The sequence below is a fragment of the Coenobita brevimanus genome, chromosome 28 (assembly GCF_032717465.1).
Source record: "Coenobita brevimanus isolate Jiangsu-jjx chromosome 28, ASM3271746v2, whole genome shotgun sequence".
Classification (NCBI taxonomy): Eukaryota; Metazoa; Arthropoda; class Malacostraca; order Decapoda; family Coenobitidae; genus Coenobita; species Coenobita brevimanus.
In genome coordinates this window covers 14,959,985-14,972,771 of record NC_136981.1, presented here as the reverse complement: position 1 = coordinate 14,972,771, position 12,787 = coordinate 14,959,985, and the positions used below count along the sequence as shown (strand labels likewise).

General features: G+C 40.6%; 1 non-coding gene across 1 annotated transcript; it reads left to right on the top strand.

Moving 5' to 3' along the window:
- Window positions 1-6,277: 6,277 nt before the first annotated feature.
- On the top strand, window positions 6,278-6,396 carry LOC145394848 (5S ribosomal RNA). Its single transcript, XR_013896493.1, has one exon. It is a non-coding gene; the product is annotated as a 5S ribosomal RNA (ribosomal RNA).
- Window positions 6,397-12,787: the final 6,391 nt, after the last annotated feature.

Here is a 12,787-nt window from a genome sequence, read left to right as displayed (position 1 = left end):
GTTATATATATATTAGTCATGTGGACGAGCGGTTGTTTTACGTGAGTAGTTTGTAAGTAGAAAATCTTCGTTCCCATTTGTCATGCAATGACAGGAGAGGTAAAGAATAGTATGGGACTATTTTTATTTGTCTTGGAAATATTAACAAAGTCTCTCACACAGAGTAAAATATAAAGTAGAGTCCCGCTAGCTACCTCCCTGTCTCTCTCTCTCTCTCTCTCTCTCTCGCCCGTGTTGCTAAGCCCTTCTCCCTTCTACCTGCCGGTTCTATGGCCTGTCTCCTTCTGAGCTCTGCTTCCTAAATTCTGGTGTAGCAGGGGTCGTGTCACGTGTGTTACACTGTGGTTGGAAAGTTCTAGAAACCTGTGTGTGAGTATGTGTGTATGTGTGTGTATGGTCACAAGACGCTGTCGTGTGCCTATAAAGCATTCCTTGAGTTAAGAGTGTGTAAGCATGTTTAGCATTGCTAGATTCTCGCAGACACAATACCTTCTCATCATCTGACTTGCTGCTTCTATCTGTCTCTCTATCTATCTATTTATCTATTTATCTATTATGATTTGTAATTATAATATGGAGTCCTACCATATACTCGGCCACGCCGCTGGAGGTCCTCCGACAGCAATCATTTTTGACATTTGCTAATCTATTAGTATATAATATTGATTATAATATTGTATACATATAATATTCATAGTAAATTGCAATGATCTAGTAATATTACATTTTAAACAAGTTGTATACATATTTGAATCAATGCAATGGTTGTTATATGGCATTTTGTAAGATGTGTATGTATAACAGACATACGCATATAATTGTGCAATGGTAATACTGCTAGGTTATACATTACATATTGAGTTATCCCTTTATTAATGTCTAATATTTCACCTAACTTGTATAATGATACTGGTAATACAGAATTGTGGTATAATTGTATGACTTATAATATTGTACTAACATTGTGGTAATACATAATTGTAACATTGTGAATTGTTACATAATTGTATTGTAATTGTTACATTGTAGTAACATTGTAGTAATACATAATTGTAATATTATATGAACTGTTACATAATATTGTGGTAATGCATAATTGTGTTGGCCTTATAATTGTAGTTACATTTTGTTAATGCAACTGTTACATAATTGTATTGGCCTTATAATTGTAGTTAAAGTTACATAAAAGTTACATCTTGTTAATGCAACTGTTACATAATTGTTACATATTGTTTGTAGTTACATAATTGCAGTTAATGTTACATAAAAGTTACATCTTGTTAATGCAACTGTTATATAATTGTTGCATATTGTTTGTAGTTACATAATTGTAGTTAAAGTTATATAAAAGTTACATCTTCTTAATGCAACTTTTACATAATTGTTAAATATTGTTTGTAGTTACATAATTGTAGCAAGTGTAACATAGTGCAATCGTTTGTCGTTACATAATTGTTACATATCGTTTGTAGTTACATAATTGTAATAATTGCAGTCCTGACATTGAATCCGGTCATGCTGCGGTCGATGATATGATGTACCATGCCACTAGCTTGCGGACACAACAATTTGCTTTTTTTGTGTGTAGTTTATGTGGTATTTTGGCTTTTGTAGTAACACTTACACTTATTTTCATTTGTTTCTTATGTGATTTTACTCTATTTCATTTTCTTTCTTTTTTTCTTTTTTTTTTGTATGTATTGATTTTCTATAGTTTGTTTTTCTTCGTTTGTCTACGCTTTTTCTGTGTTGTTCATGGTTGCATAATTGCTGGCTAATTCCCTTGGGACCCTTTTTTAAGGTTTAGTTTATATTGCACAGATATTACTGAAAATGATATTATATAGCCCGATATGTTGTTATTTTATATAAAAAATATATATACACTAAATACACTATAACTATGTACACTGACTTCTTCTTCACTTGTACCTATCGTGGGCAATATATGTGTCAGCATTGTGTGGAAATCATTGTCTTCACGATTGTGTTGAAGATGTTCATTCTTGCTAACGTCATTTCTGTTGGCCTTTTTTTTTTTTCTGGTTTTCCTTGTAACTTAATTTATCTGTTTCCACAAGGTAGCTTTAATTAATAAATGTTTAATATAGTTCTTTTAATCGCTCACTGAGTAACTGTGATGGTATATTTTCTTTATTACTTTGTAGATGTAATAATGTATAGCTGTATGTATGCAACACATATTTTATGTAGGTATAAATGGTAACACTCGTTGGTAGTAAATAAATGCTATAATAAATGAATGAATATATACAGTGTAGAATATTTATTGTTGGTGCAAGTATTTAAGGCAAATATATATATATATATATATATATATATATATATATATATATATATATATATATATATATATATATATATATATATAGATATATATATATATATATTTACACGTCTATACATATATATGCGAACATATATATACAGTATACATACATACATACACACATCTATGCATATGAACATATACACTTTCAAACACACGTGCATATATATATATATATATATATATAAATATATATATATATATATATATATATATATATATATATATATATATATATATATATATATATATAATAATTTTTATATTATTTTTTTCCTTAGTTTTATTTTTACCATTTTTATTTATTTTTTATATTTTTAACCTTATAATAATGATAATCAAAAATACCGAATCTAAATACCCTAAAACTAACCACCTAACAGACAAATCGCTAACCTATATTAATTCCTAAGAGACAAATAACTAGACCTAACTAATGTTACAAAAGCATCGACAGGAGAACACCATCGACTGCAGATATGTAATGCCTTTCTACATTACATACCTGCACTCATCACCTGGTGACTGTCAGTCGAGGCACAACCCAATATAGGGAACATCAACATATGAAAGGGAACCAGACGAGTCAGGAACATTTCCATATACGTCAGCTGTCGTCCCAATTAGAATAACTTAAGTAAGATGGTATAATGTTTTTACATAATTTGTACAAAAAGTGAAGAACCTCGCCCACCAGATCACCATCGACTGCAAGTGCCCAATACCTTCCTATATTGCACACTTGCACTCATCAGCTGGTGACTGTCAGGCGAGGAACTTGGCTTAATGTAGGAGACATTTATATTAGAAATAGATCGGTGGGAGGAGGAACTATTTAAAATATGTCAACTGTCAACCCGAATTAATATTACAATATATACATATTTACCGTTGATAAAAACCATAACCACACAGTAAAAAAGTCACATCACTCTGATCAGTCCGGTCTCTCTCAAGAGAGCCATCAATTTATCAGTCATAACAATGTCCCCATCACCCAGGATGGTGCAAAGGGTGAAAGGGACATCTGCTGCACCGAAGTAATTTATAAGTGAAGCACGTTCACGAATAAATCGCCGACAGCGCAGGATGATATGACTGATAGATAACACCGCATTACAGATGTCACAGTGCGGTGGGGAGCGTCTTTCCATATATGATTTCATGTGGGTTAAAATGGTGGCATTGAGCCGTAACCGTGCCAACACTTTTTCTTCTAGGCGACTGGGACGGTTGGCAGTGTCCCAGTCGCCCAGGTACTGCTTACAAGTTGGAATATTTAGTCTGGTCCAATGACCTTGCCACAGAAGATTAATTGATTTCTTTCCGAGAGATAGACTCGACCGTAGATCACGAGGAACGTTCCAAGTCTCCTCAAGCTCTACAGCCGACTTTGCAAGTAAGTCAGCCTGCTCATTGCCGTAGATACGACAATGACCAGGCACCCAGATCAGCGTGAATGACTTGTTGCATGATTGCAGCTTATTAACGAAGCGGCCCTGGATCTCGTGAGAGTCCGTAGTGCAAGATGCAATTGCCTGAAGGGCTGATTTTGAATCTGAAAATATGACATATGAGTCATGCCTAGAATTGAGAGCATAGTCTATGGCTTTGTCAATAGCAAAAAGTTCTGAAGTAAACACAGATGTATGAGTCAGCAACCGAAACCTGAGGTCACATTCAGTCGACCACACACTTGCACCCACACATTCACTCGACTTGGAGCCGTCGGTGTACAATTGATGAGACCCCAAGTGACGAACAATGATGTTACGAAACAAGTGGTGGACCTCCGCCTCTGGCGCCTTGGCCTTTGGTGCTGGGAGGCATGTAACATCCACTGTAAAGCCGGGTGGCTCCCAAGGCGCTATATTTTTAAGCACCAACTTGTCCCAGTCACTGAGGTCCACACCAAGCTCCTGAGTCAGCAAGTGGAGGCAAGCGGCAAGTGGCCGACGCACCCCCCACAGAGGGTGGTGGTATTGATGCAGGGGGGTACAGGCCACATTGCCGATATTACGTTTCCTAAATGTTCTTACGCTGTAGGTAAAGGCCAGGTGGCCACGGCGAATACGGAGGGGAGGCACATTCGCCTCCACTTCCATACGAGCCACACAGGTACAACGGACAGCTCCAAGACACATTCGCAAATATTTATTCTGTAGCACATTCAATCCTTTCAGCGTGGCATCGGATGCCGAGCCATACACCTGTGCGCCATAGTCTAGCTTCGATCAAATAAGGGACTTATACACCATTAATAAAGATTTTCTGTCTGCACCCCAGGTAGTACCCGCTAGGTACTTGAGGACATTTAATGGTTTATCACAACGAGCAAGCAAAGTATTAACGTGAAGTTTAAAATTCATTCTATGATCAAATTGTAAAAATTTTACAGAATTTTGAAAAGATACCGCCTGATTATCCAAAGTTAGTCACAAATTAGGTACGTTACGATTAGCGAAGACTATAGCGGCACACTTACGTACGGAAAACTTAAATACCCGCTGCAAGGCCCATTAGTGGACGTAGTCAAGGGCTGCTTGAATCCGCCCAGCCGAAAATTGTGCATTACGGGAAGAGTGCCATATTGCACAATCATCAGCGTAGAGCGAGTATTTAAGATTCCTCGGGATGGGAGCTGATGACAGAATATCATTGATCATAATACTAAATAAAGTAGGACTAAGCACACTTCCCTGTGGCACCCCGTTTTCCTGGATAAATATATCTGATGTTACGTTATGGGGCAATTTGACAGAGAAAGTTCTGTCCCTTAAGAAATTTGAAATAAAAATAGGCAAATTTCCTCTTAAACCATAAGCATAGAGCTTCATTAGTATACCGTGTCGCCATGTCATGTCATAGGCTTTATGGATGTCCAAGAACACCCCTATCATGAATTCTTTATTGGCAAATGCCTCTGCAATACAATGCTCCAAATTCATTAAAGGATCTACTGAACTTCTGTATTTACGGAAGCCACACTGGTGATCATTTAACAAATTCTTCGACTCTAAAACAAAAAGAAGGCTATTGTTTACCATACGTTCGATGACCTTACATAGACAAGAAGTCAACACAATAGGACGAAATGAAGTGGGATTCATAAGACGAGCAGCCTCTTCGGGTATCGGCATGACGTGCGCAAAGTGCCATTAGTTTGGGAACATTCGAGACGCCCAAATCTTATTGTACAATGCTAACATCTTATTTAAGATGCTGTATCATACCGTACGTGATGGTGTCTGGTCCAGGGCTGGTGTCTTTACAGGATTTAAGGGTAAGGAGCAGTTCATCTAGCATAAACTCTTGGTTTTACGGTGAGTCTACGTCTTCTGTGGCAAAGTCTAATATCTGAAGCTCAGCCATGCGTTTATGATGCTGAAAACGCGGGTCATAATTGGCTGAGCTATTTACATGAGAGAAACTCCTGGTGAGGATGTTAGCAACGTCCACGGGCTCGTCATATATGTTATTAATTTACCTGAAGGGTGGTGATCGGGAAATATGGGCCTTTATTATTCAATATTCTTATAGTGGACCAGACATTACGTAATGGTGTTGTACGAGTCACCGTGGACACAAAGGACCACCAGGAGTCACGTTTGGCCCTTCTTATTCTCCCAAGGTTTTTTTTTTTTTTTTCCTGGCCTATCAACCATTGGGGCCGAAGCCCCTGGTTATTAAGGCCAGACATATACAGTATATATATATATATATATATATATATATATATATATATATATATATATATATATATATATATATATATATATACATACATACATACATATACAAACATATATATATATATACATAAATACACACATACACACACACACACACACACTTCCATGCATACATTCAGACACACTTTCATGCAAACGTACATATATATAATAATTTTAATTTTATTTATTATTTGTCAACGGCCATACCACGTTGAGTACACCGCTTCCCGTCCGATCAGCGAAGTTAAGCAACGTTGGGTTTGGTTAGTACTTGGATGGTTGACCGCCTGGGAACACCAGATGCTGTTGGCATCCCTACGTGTGAAGTGGGGTTGGTGGAGGATTTAGTGCCCCTCCCTGTAAAACAGTTAACTCTAAGCCCTTGGCCACCCCATTTGGGATACATGGCGTCTGGCAATGAATGAATGAAAATGATTTATTATTTTTTTCTTGGTTTTATATTTTTATACCTTATATTATAAAGACAAACTAATCTAAAGACCCTAAAACTAATCACCTAACAGACAAATCGCTAACATATACTAAATCCTACTGAGACAAATAGCTTGACCTAAACTAATGGTAAAAATACCTCGACTAACAAAACACCATCGACTGCTGATATGTAATACCTTTCTACACATACCTGCACTCATCACCTGGTGACTGTCAGTCAAAGCACAACCTAATATAGGGGACATCAATATATGAAAGGGAACCAGACGAGTCAGGAACATTTCCATATACGTCAGCTGTCGTCCCTAATTAGAATAACTTAAGCAAGATAGTATAATGTATTTACATAATTTGTACAAAAAGTGAAGAACCTCGCCCAGCAGACCACCATCGACTGCAAGTGCCCAATACCTTCCTATATTGCACACTTGCACTCATCAGCTGGTGACTGTCAGGCGAGGAACTTGGCTTAATGTAGGGGACATCTAAATTAGAAATAGATCGGTGGGAGGAGGAACTATTTAAAATATGTCAAATGTCAACCCTAATTAATATTACAATATATACATATTTACCGTTGATAAAAACCATAACCACACAGTAAAAACGTCACATCACTCTGATCAGTCCGGTCTCTCTCAAGAAAGCCATCAATTTATCAGTCATAACAATGTCCCCATCACCCAGGATGGTGGAAAGGGTGAAGGGGACGTCAGCTGCGCTGCAGTAATTTATAAGTGAAGCACGTTCACGAATAAATCGCCGACAGCGCAGGATCATATGACTGATAGATAACACCGCAATACAGATGTCACAGTGCAATGGGAAGCGTCTTTCCATATAAGGTTTCATATGTGTTAAAATCGTGGCATTGAGCCGTAACCGTGCCAACACTTTTTCTTCTAGGCGACAGCGGCCGTTGGCGGTGTCCCAGTCGCCCAGGTACGGCTTACAGGTTGGAATATTTAGTCTGGTCCACTGACCTTGCCAGAGAAGATTTATTGATTTCTTTCCGAGAGACAGACTCGACCGTAGATCACGAGGAACGTCCCAAGTCTCCTCGAGCTCTACAGCCGACTTTGCAAAGTCAGCCTGCTCATTGCCGTAGATACGACAATGACCAGGCACCCAGATCAGCGTGAATGACTTGTTGCATGAATGCAACTTATTAACGATGCTGCCCTGGATGTCGTGAGAGTCCGTAGTACAAGATGCAATTGCCTGAAAGGCTGATTTTGAATTTGAAGATATGACAAATGAGTTATGCCTAGAACTAAGAGCATAGTCTATGGCTTTGGCAATAGCAAAAAGGTCTGAGCTAAACACAGATGTATGAGTCGGCAACCGATACCTGAGGGCACATTCAGTCGACCACACACTTGCACCCACACATTCACTCGACTTGGAGCCGTCGGTGTACAAGTGGTGGGACCCCAAGTGACGAATGATGATGTTACGAAAAAAGTGGTGGACCTCCGCCTTCGACGCTTTGGACTTTGGTGCTGGGAGCCATGTAATATCAACAGGAAAGGCAGGTGGCTCCCAAGGCGCTATATTTTTTAACACAAACTTGTCACAGTCATTGGGGTCCACACCAAGCTCCTTAGTCAGTAAGTGGAGGCGAACGGCAAGTGGCCAACGCAACCCCCGCAGAAGGTGGTGGTATTGACGCAGGGAGGTACAGGCCACATTGCCGATATTACTTTTCCTAAATGTCCTTACGCCGTAGGACAAGGCCAGGTGGTCACGGCGAATACGGAGGGGAGGCACATTCGCCTCCACTTCCATACGAGCCACACGGGTACACCGGACTGCTACAAGACACATTCGCAAACATTTATTCTGTAGCACATCCAATCCTTTCAGCGTGACATCGGATGCCGAGCCATACACCTTTGCGCCATAGTCTAGCTTCGATCGAATAAGGGACTTATACACCATTAACAAAGATTTTCTGTCGGCACCCCAGGTAGTACCTGCTAGGTACTTAAGGATACTTAACGGTTTATCGCAACGAGAAAGCAAAGTATTTATATGAAGTTTAAAATTCATTCTTCAATCAAAATGTATTCCTAAAAATTTTACAGAAATTTGAAAAGGTACCGTCTGATTATTCAAAGTTAAGCACAAAATAGGTACATTACGATTAGTGAAGACTACAGCGGCACACTTACGGACGGAAAACTTAAATCCCCACTGCAAGGCCCATAGGTGGACGGAGTCAAGGGCTGCTTGAATTCACCCAGCCAAAAATTGTGCATTACGGGAGAAGTGCCATATTGCACAATCGTCAGCGTAGAGCGAGTATTTAAGATTCCTCGGGATGGGAGCTGATGACAGAATATCATTGATCATAATACTAAATAAAGTAGGACTAAGCACACTTCCCTGCTGCACCCAGTTTGCCTGGATATATATATCCGATGTTACGTTACGGGGCAATTTGACAGAGAAAGTTCTGTCCCTTAAGAAATTTGAAATAAAAATAGGCAAATTTCCTCTTAAACCATAAGCATAGAGCTTCATTAGTATACCGTGTCGCCATGTCATGTCATAGGCTTTATGGATGTCCAAGAACACCCCTATCATGAATTCTTTATTGGCAAATGCCTCTGCAATACAATGCTCCAAATTCATTAAATGATCTAGTGAACTTCTGTATTTACTTAAGCCACATTGTTGATCATTTAACAAATTCTTCGACTCTAAAACAAAGAGAAGCCTATTGTTTACCATTCGTTCCATGACATTACATAGACAAGAAGTCAACACAATAGGACGAAATGAAGTGGGATTCATAAGACGACCAGCCTCTTTGGGTGTCGGTATGACGTGCGCAAAGTGCCATGAGTTTGGGAACGTTCGAGACGCCCAAATCGCATTGTACAATGCTAACATCTTAATCAAGTTGTCCTGATTAAGATGCTGGATCATACCGTACGTGATGGTGTCTGGTCCAGGGCTGGTGTCTTTACAGGATTTAAGGGCAAGGAGCAGTTCATCTAGCATAAACTCTTGGTTGTACGGGGAGTCTACGTCTTCTGTGGCAAAGTCAATAATCTGTAGCTCAGCCATGCGTTTATGATGTTGGAAACGCAGGTCATAATTGGCTGAGCTACTTACATGAGAAAAACTCCTGGCGAGGATGTTAGCAATGTCCACGGGCTCATCATAGATGTTATTATTTACTTGCAAGGTGGTGACTGGGAAATATGGGCCTTTATTATTTAATATTCTTATGGTGGACCAGACTTTACGTAATGGTGTAGTACGAGTCACCGTGGACACAAAGGACCGCCAGGAGTCACGTTTGGCCCTTCTTATTACTCTCCTTGCCTCAGCCCGTGCCTGTTTGTATGCAATAAAATTTTTCTCAGTGGGCTGACTATCAAAAATCCAGTATCTCCTATTGCATTTTCTTAATGCTTGTCGGCAATCCGGCGTCCACCAATGTGCTCTATGCTTCGCTTGAACTGTAGAAGTCTTGGCAATAGGAGCCTCAGCTGCGTGTAATATGGATTGGGTTATATTTTCGACCTTAACATCTCTGGTCTCCCCAGATATATCTAAATTGACGATCCTTGAGAAGGATCCCCGATCTGCTTTCTTATAGTTAAATTTTGGAGGTGGAGGGTCCGAAATGATGTCGCGTGTATAAGAAAGACAGATGGGTAAATGATCACTTCCCAAGGAGTCGTCGTAAGGGTCCCATGAGAAATCTTGATGTATACCAGGGGAGGCCAAAGATAAGTCAATGGCCGAAAAGTTACCAGTACTATCATCTACACGAGTCGCTCTACCATCGATCAGAAGACAGAGGTTGGACTGTAGTATTAGGTTGGCTACTTGCTCCCCACGACCATCGATCCTCAAGCTACCCCATTCATAGTGATCTGCGTTAAAATCGCCCAACACTAACTTCTTGCCAGGGAGATGTTCAAAAAGTGAATTTAAAGCATCACTATCAATGGGGCCATGTGGAGGACAGTAGAGAGAACAAATAGACAGATACGTGTTATTAAATTTTACTTTGCACGCGACAACTTCCAGAGTAGAATTTAGAATCACTTCCGTTTGTGGGTGTGATTTGTGTGTGTATATGGCAACTCCGTAACCTTCTTATCTTCTATACGAGTGGTAGTGTTTGAACTGTGGAGGATCAGGGTGATCCTCCAGGCGCATCTCCTGTAAGCAAACAACGTCTGGCCTGTGTATTGACAGCAAGATTGCTATATTGTGTAACTTATTCCCGACACCTCTACAATTCCACTGTAATAGAGTGAATGCGGCAGTTTAAGATTTTCGAGGAAGGCCAGTGTGCTTAGTTTTTTTATGCCCACCGCGACCAGGCGAGTGGCTACCGGGGGACCTTTCCTGGTTCTTACTCATGGAAACCTCCATATTTTCATCAGTTTCAAGGCTCCCAGACTCCACCGAGGAAGAGCTATCCTTTCTCTCCCTCGCTGGACCAGGAGCGGGAAGGACATGAGGACGCAACTATTTAGTGAGTGTGGTCAAATTAATATTGTCAGACTTGTCTGGCTTCGATTTTGGCCGCACTGACTGTGAAGGAGCAGCGGCAGCCTGTGAATAGGAAGTAGTAACAGGGATGTCCGTCAGAGAGTTGGAGCATACAGGAGGCTTAGACTGAGAGGTAGGGCGTGGTGCATGAGGAGCGAATGTAAGGTCAGTCTGTGTCTCAACGGTGCACATCACGGGACGGGACTCAACCGCCGATGCATAGGAAATATTAGGCTTGGGAGTTGCATGCAACTCCTTCACCTTCTTCCTTGCATCGTAAAAGGAAATGTCCTGTGTTGCCTTCACTGTGCAGACCTCTTTCTCCTCCTTCCACTTCAGAGAAACCCTCGAGGAAGTGGAGTGAGCATCCTTGCAGTGAAAGCAGCTTTCAGTCTCGGATGTACAGTTGTCAGCAGAGTTACCTACACCCGCGCACTTGCCACACACAATGTTGGAAGTCCAACAAGCCTTTTCATGGTGTCCATAGAGTTGACACTTTGCACAACGAAGGGGGTTCGGGATGTATGGTCTGACATTTACTATTTCATATCCAACTTTCACATTGGTTGGGAGAGATACCTTTCCCAAAGTCAAAACAACAGTTGTGGTCTTCGTCCTTATGCCTTCCGAAAATCTTGTGATGAATCTGGCCTCTATTACATCTTGCTGAGAAAGTTCCTGTACGATTTCTTCCTCCTCCGTAAGTACAAGATCCCTGCAGGTGATAACACCCTTGCAGGAATTCATGGCATGCGGGATCGTTGTTTGGACATCGTGACAGTGGAACTTCCTCAGTTCCAGCAAATCCTTGACCTGGGCAGAATTCATGGTTTTTACGAGAAGGTCTCCACTTGCAAGTTTTTTAACTTGTTCCACATCACCTGCACACCCATCAATCACCTTCTTGATGATGAAGGGATTGAGGCTGGACAGGGGAGTGGAACCAACCGCATGAATCTGTACACACGGCATTTTTTACGTTGATGTCAAGGCGGGTACGTGTCTGGGGCCGTTCAGTCTGGGGGCAGTCCGTCCGTGCAGCAGTCGGGGGTCGGTCAGGACTACCTCCCCCCCTCGAAGGGGCGGAGGCAGTAGTGGCGTCCGCCATAGTGGGGGAAGTGGGAAGTGAGAGAAAAACAACCAAGGGAGAAATTGCCCGGGGAAAACACACCTAGTCTGAGATTACCCTCTCAAATCACTCTCGGGAGGAATCGCCTGTATGTGACTCACATCCCAGAGCGATCAGTGGGGGGTACACTCCAGAGGTGAGTAAGCAAAGGCAATCTCAGTAATTAGATATAGACACCTACTATATCTACTAAGGCCAGGGAGGAAAATGAGGTCTAGCTAACCTAACTTTATTGAAAAACGCCCTAGTGGCGAACAAAACAAAGCTAACTCCGGTGAGGCAACCCTGCAGCTAGAGGAGAGCTCAGAAACACGTCTTCCCTCACCACGACCATGCATAAAAGTCCCGTCCCAGACCCCAAGGACTTTTTTTTTTTTTTTTTTTTTTTTTTTGCCTATCGACCATTGAGGCCGGAGCCTCTGGTCATTAAGGCAAATATATATATATGTATATATATATTGACACATATATACATATACATACAAACATATATATATATATATATATATATATATATATATATATATATATATATATATACATTCATACGTACACACATCCATGCATATGACCATACACACTTTCATGCACACGTAC